Raw genomic sequence first — 7643 nt, forward strand, 5'->3', positions numbered from 1 at the left:
TCTGTGTGTGACAGGGGGCAGTGCACCACCCCCCAGATCGGCTGGCTCTGTGCATGACAGGGGCCAGTGCCCCAACCCCCTGATCCGCCCTGCTCTGTGTGTGACAGGGGGTGGCGCCACAACCTCCCCATTGCCCTGCCTTGAGTGTGACAGGGGGCGGTGCACAAACCCCTCAATCAGCCCTACCCTAATTGTGACTGGGGGTGGCATTGCAACCTCCCAATCTGCCCTGCTCTGTGCATGACAGGGGGCAGCGCCCCAACTCCCCAATCTGCCCTGCTCTGAGCCCGACCAGGGGCTGCAGGCAGGCACCTAGGGATTGGGCCTGCCCTCTGCCACCCGGAAGCGGGCCTAAGCCAGCAGGTCGTTATCTCCCGAGGGGTCCCAGACTGTGAGAGGGCACAAGTGGGGATAGGGGCACCACCCCCCTCCCCGCCAGTGCACAAATTTTTGTGCCCCGGGCCTCTAATATATATATATATATATATATATATGCTACCTTTATGTCAGTGAAAAAATATATACTTGATATTTTGAAAGAAGAAATTATACAATAGTATCATGCAGTGGTCAGATCTTAAATGGAGTAACATCCACCTCTAGGCAACAGAGATTTAAAATGAGTTTTGAACATTTCGGTGGGCAGGACCAGAGTGAGGGTGAGAGTGTGACTGGGTGAGTGTGTGCAAGGGAGAGTGTGCATGGATGTGAACGTGGGAGGGCATTTCCCCTTCATTGTGGGAAATCCAGCTGGTAGTTCAGGCACCACCGTGAGGTGCTCGCTGGGTGCTTCTCTCACATTGAGATAGGAGAGCAGTTGTTTTGGAGGATCCTCAGTGTCCTCCTCTGGAGGAGGCTGCGGGAGTGGCTGTGAGCCAGCTTAAGGAGACCGCAGACAGGTGTGCAAGGCCCCACCTCTAAGACCAGATGCTGTCTGCACGGACTTATACTGTGACCCAATGAGCCTAAACTGGTGCACCTGGAAGATCAACTTGACTCAGAGTGCCTGACCTACCTGCCATGCTGCCTTGACCTGCCATTGTGCCCCAACACCCCTAGGTGCTCAATTAATATTTGACAAAACTGGCACGAGGACACAATGGAGTGAAGAGAGGTCTCTTCTATAAGTGGTGTTGAGATAATTGGACAGGCAGATGCAAAAAAAAAGTGAAACTATACTACCAATTACACCATACATAAGAATAAACACAAAATGGATAAAAGACTTACATGTAAATCATCATAAAAACATAAAAATCCTAGAAGAAAACACAGGCAGCAAAATATCAGACATATCACATAGCAGAATTTTCATCAATACATAGCATAGGCCAACTGAAATAAAGCAAAATAAATAAATAAATAAATAAACAAACAAACAAATGGAACTACATCAAAATAAAAAGCTTCTGTACAGCAAAAGAAGCCAACATAACAAAGAAAAGGAAACCCACTGTATGGGAGAACATATTTTTCAATGATACATCTGATAAGGTATTTATCTCCAAAATATGTAATGTATTTATACAACAACAAAAAAAAGGAAGATAAACAACCCAAACAAAAAATGAACAGAGAACCTGAATAGTCACTTCTCCAAAGAGAATATGGCTAAGAGACATGAAAAAGAATGATCAAAGTCACTAATCATCGGAAATATGCAAATTAAAATGACAATGAGGTTCCACCTCATACCTACCAGAATGACCACCATAAATAAATCAACAAGTGCTACTTAGGTTGTGGGAAAAAAGGAATCCTATTACACTGCTGGTGGGAATGTAGACTGGTGTTGACACTATGGAAAAAAGTGGGAAGTTTGTTAAAAATATAAAAAATGATCCCACTTCTAAGAATATATTCTAAGGATCCCAAAACTCATTCCACTTTAAGAATATATCCTAAGAATCCTCAAACACCAATCAGAAATAATATATGCACCTCTATGTTCATAGCAGCATTGTTTAAAATAGCTATGATCTGAAAACAGCCCAAGTGCCCAACAGTCGATGTATGGATAAAAAAGCTGTGGGACCTTTATACAAGTGAATACTATGCAGCTGTTAAAAAGGAAGGATCTCTTACCCTTTGAGACGGCATGGAAGGACCTAGAGATGATTGTGCTAAGTGAAATAAGCCAGTCAGAAAAGACAAATATCACATTATCTCACTTTTATATGGAATCTAATGATTACAATAAACAGATAAATACAATAGAAACAGAGGCATGGAACAGACTAATGAATCTGAGAGAGGGTGGGGGAGGGTTTGCAGGAAGAAATTAACCAAAGATTTTATATGCATATATGCATTGCCCATGAAAACAGACAATAGGGTGGTAAAGGCCTGGGTTAGAGTGGGACCTTGCAGGTGAGGAACAAGGGAGAAAAAAAAAGGGGGAGGGGAAATCTGTAATACTCTCAACAATAAAGATTATATAAATAAATACAATTTTAAAAGTGACTTTAAATAATACAAAAGCATTCACAAATATATCCAATATTTATCTTGAGTTATCTTCTTTTCACTTAAGTAGATTCACTTTATTAGTTACAAAACTATATAAATCAGAATCTTTATCCTTATAGAACTTTAATAATGAGAGATGACAGATCTATAGAAAAATAACTTTTCTGCATGTGACCACAAATATATACACAAAGAATGAATATAGTTGACTTAGAAAAAACAACACACCTAGAGCAACTAACTCACTCCTTAATCCACTATATTATTGGTAGCCATGAAGTCCTGGAATAATGTCATGAGGAAAAACAAAGGTCAGTTAGTATTATAGCCTTAGTAAATGCAATTATTCCATAATGCTGGTAGCATTAAGGGAACAGGCAAAGTGAGCATGCCTATTAAAAGGAATAACTTTTACAGGTAATTACATATTTTCTGAGAACACTGCATTATTCTTCTCAGTTCAAAACTACTTTCATTCCATTAAAATGGAAACTCACTTAAAAAAATCATCAGGATTAGAAGTGTGGCCCTACAAATGAAAACTTTGTCCCCAGTTTGGAACTGTTTATTCTCAATAATTTCGTGGGATCTTGGGATCTTGAGGCATAACATGTAAGCATGAGCATTGTAAAAGTCCCATTTTTCAAATCTTAGCATTTAAAAATATTGCCTCCTGAATGTACAATGGCAAGTAAAGACAACTATTTCATATATATATATATATATATATATATATATATATATCAGTTTTATATAAATATATGCAAATCATAAAAGTATTTAAAATAAAAAAGGAAATTCAAAAATATAATTGACAGGAGCATTCCATTTGAAGAATAGAGAGAAAAAGAATAAAGGCAAGGCAGCAAATGTAGCCCACAGCCCTGTCCTCTTATGTGGGCATCAAGTGCAGTTCATCCTCGTTCATTTACATGTCTACAGTTTTAGAATCTTTGTCAGTTGAGGGAATTGTATATATTTGAATTATAAAATCCATAGTCACACTCTAATACTTTTCTTCAAATATTTGAAAATATTTATCTTAAAAAGGGATGTTGACATATTTTATGATGGTATATAGACCTAACATTTAAAAAAATATTTCTTAAAGACATATATCAATTTTTATAAGATAGGATATAATAATAATTATAATTATTATACCAAAGTTTTTTTTTTCTAGAAATCAACACTGATCACTGGAAATATTCAAACCCATATGGTATGCTTGCATTTCAGAGTGGTTTAGAAAATATTTCCTAATTAGGGTAAAAGGCAAATAGGGTTTAAGATAGCTTCCCATATCAAAAATTAACAACAATAAAACTACAATTCCTTAAATCCTGGCTGAGTGAAATACAGCAATGAAGTTTCTTTACCAATTCCTCACTATGTCTAAAAAATATGCTTATAATGTCATCTATTATTATTCTTTTAAAAATGTGCTGAAACAGTAAATTTTCACTAATTCAACCTAATTAGAATGTGTTTCAATTCAATAAGGTTATTCTAAAAATTATGTAGAGCAGATGAATAAATAGTTGTCAAAGAAAATTGATGAAAGCATGAACTGCAAGAAAATGTCATGTCATTTGAGAAGCATATTCCTCTCAGGGGTGCTGTTGTAACTGTTAGCACCATGATCATAGAAAAAGCCCTTGGCTCCCCATTAATTAGCTAAGAGACCTTGAATGAGTTTCAGAGTCTCTCTCTGGCTCAATTCTTTCATCTGTGGCTGAAAGAATTTAATCAAATGATCTCTTAGATTATTCCCATTTGTTATTTAGGTATCACATAGAACCATAACAAGAGGAGAATATCATTTATTGATTGTGGTAGCTTTATCTTAAATAATGATCTACATTGAAACTTGTCTGTCTGTAATGTTTTTCATATCAAAATAAATGAAAATACAACTTAAATGTGCTGTTTTTCAGTTTTGTTTATAGGCTTTAATGAAAAAAACGTACTTCATGACAAGAGGTTATAAGCAATACAGCCATTTTTATAGAGCTATAGATATAAAGTTATATATTTTTAGATATTTTCCATCCAATCTCAGCTATAAATGTTCTTATCACCTACAGTTATCTTTGGATTAAATCTTTTCAAAGGTGAATGTTGTAGACTATTTAATGCTTCAGCAGGTGTAGCTTATAGCTTGTGAAAAGTTGAAATGTTTTTTCTTTTATTTCATATCCATTCTAAATCTTCATTTTGAAACAGATAATTTAGAAACAAAAAAGATGCTAATGATCATCTAGCCCAATTTTGGCATATTTAAACCAGGATCACAATTTATTTTCACCCCTCCTCTTGAGAAGTAATAGCTAGAACTTTTGCTCTTGAAGCTCTTAGCCACTACGTTGAGATGGTTGCCATGTTGGGGAGGTCACCTGTATAATTCTAGTTGATAAAGTCATGTTTAAGCTTCCTAACTTTCCCAATGAATCATCATGTGACTGAAGTTGTTTTGGTTCCTCTATTCCAATCCATTTGCCAGCTGAAAACCTCTGAACAAATTCCGTCAAAGAAAAAAATGACCCATTTGAATGTTGCCAAATTATTGATTCATATAATTATGGGATACTAGAGGCCCAGTACACAAATTTGTGCATGGGTGGCATCCAGCTGGCCTGCCTGGATAGGAGTAGGGGGGGATTGAGGGTGGGGCCAGCCAGGGGGAGGGACTGTGGATGGTTGGCTGGCCGGCCCCACCCCCTGGTTGAACTCCAGTTGAACTCCTGGAGTAGGGAACAATTTGCATATTAGCCTTTTATTATATAGGATAATAAAATTATAGGACATAATACAATGATTGTTATTATAGACAATTAAGTTTGGGGTAGGTTTTTTTTTTAATGCAGCAATAGATGAATGGAATTTAGTACCTAGAAGTGAGGTGCTAACATTACAAAATCTAAATGGTCTGATTTTGGTTTGAGGACGGGACAACAGGCAAAAGCCTGACAAACTTGAAGTGACTAAAATAGAGGATGTGAAGGAAATTTTAAAAATTATACTGACAGAAAGCTTGGTAATACTGCCACCCAAGGAAACCTGGAAAATATAAAATGTACTTAATTAACTTGATAATCTAGCTAAGATGATTTCTGGACAAAGAATTGAAGGTGCCACCTGGTTTCTTCCAGCTGACTAATACAAGAGAAAAGAGATGATCTAAATACCAAATGTTATTAGAATATGAAGTGAATGTAAAGGGCTTAGAACAAGCTTTCCAGCAAGCAAATTATCCTCAAGGTAAGAGTTGGTCTCAAGGTAAAGATAAAATCTAGGGCACTGACAGTAAAGCTCAGCCAGTAGAGATCAAGAATGAGCCTCAATTAGGGGAATGAACATTTCTAACAGACTGTGTTTAAAAATATATATTTTTATTGATTTCAGAGAGGAAGGGACAAAGAGAGAGAGATAGAAACATCAATGATAAGAGAGAATCATTGATTGGCTGCCTCCTGCACGCCCTCTACTGGGGATCGAGCCACAACCCTGGCATGTGCCCTTGGCTGGAATTGAACCTGGGAAACTTCAGTCTTCAGGCTGATGCTCTATCTACTGAGCCAAAGCAGCTAGGGCTACCAGACTGTGTTTAAAAATCACTGTAGCAAAGTGATTATTCTGTGTCTCTAATTTTTCCCCACTTGGAAGAGAAGTGTTTACTATAGTTATCTCATGACTGTCTCATCTTTGGACATTAGGTAGGTGGGAGACGGGTAATTTGTATCTTTATTTGACAGGTCTGAAGAGCAATTTTATTCAAGGAAATGAAACCAAAGTACTTCTAGAGTTGCACCTGATTTAGATGATGAAATCCTGGACCTTGTACCTGAACTTCCTAGCATAAGATTTTGGTGGTTCTTTTATGATAAAGAAAGGTCATGAAATTTTGTGTGCAGGACATAGATGGTGGTGGTTTTAAGAATGAAAACAAATTATTTATAACTTCTCTAGTGGGTATTCAGGTCTGTAATTGTTCCCTCTAGATACAGGGTCAGGCCAAAGTAGGTTTACAGTTGTTTGCACAATAATCTACACTAATAAAAGAGAAACATGGTAATTCGCATATGACCGCTACCCTTCCCATTGGCTAATCAGGGTGATATGCAAATTAACTGTCAACCAAGATGGCGGCCGGCAGCCAGGCAGCTTAAAGCGAACATGAGGCTTGCTTGCTGCAGTGAAGGAGGACTCCAACGTTCCCCGCCTGCGCTGCCGGCCTCTGAGCTGGCAGTTTGAAACTTTGTAACAAATATAGAAGCTAAACAAAACCCCAGAAACCAGCTTTCAGCTGGCTGGGATCTCAGAGCTGGAGTTATACATTGTTTCGATTATAGAACGCAAAGAAACCAGATACCTGTTTTCAGCAGCGGAAGCCTCAGAGCTAGAGCCAGAGCTAAAGCTGGCCCAGAATAAAAAAAAAAAAAAAAAGAAAAAAAGGAGCATTTGGGAGCTTCAGTCAATCGCCAGCCTGAAAGCAGCCCTCAGCCCCTCACCCAGACTGGCCAGGCACCCCCGTGGGGACCCCCACCCTTATCCAGGACACCCTTCAGGGCAAACCAGCCGGCCCCCAGGCCTCTATCCTATATAGTAAAAGGGTAATATGCCTCCCAGCACCAGGATCAGCAGAGCCGCGAGGCCTCTTGGCACCGGATCAGGGTGACAGGGGGCAGCGCCCAAACCCCCTGATCACCCTGCAGCTCTGTGTGTGACAGGGTGCAGGGCCCCAACCCCCCCCCCCCACGGGCCCTGCTCTGTGTGTGACGGGGTAAAGCCATAACCTCCCCATCGGCCCTGCCCTGAGTGTGAAAGTGGCGGAGCCCCAACCCCCTGATCGGCCCTGCTCTGTGGGTGATAGAGGGTGGCGCCCCAACCTCCCCACCCCATGGGCCCTGCTCTGTGTGCGATGGGGTAGAGCCATAACCTCCCCATCGGCCCTGCCCTGAGTGTGACAGTGGCTGCGCCCCAACCCCCTGATCGGCCCTGCTCTGTGCGTGACAGGGTACGGAGCCCCAACCCCCTGATTGGCCCTGCTCTGTGCGTGACAGGGTACGGAGCCCCAACCCCCCTGATGGGCCCTGCTCTGTGCGTGACAGGGGGTGGTGCCGCAACCTCCCCATTGACCCTGCCTTGAGTGTGACAGGGGGCAGTGCCCCAAC

The sequence above is a fragment of the Myotis lucifugus genome, unplaced genomic scaffold (genome assembly GCF_000147115.1).
Source record: "Myotis lucifugus unplaced genomic scaffold, Myoluc2.0 scaffold_7, whole genome shotgun sequence".
Lineage (NCBI taxonomy): Eukaryota > Metazoa > Chordata > Mammalia > Chiroptera > Vespertilionidae > Myotis > Myotis lucifugus.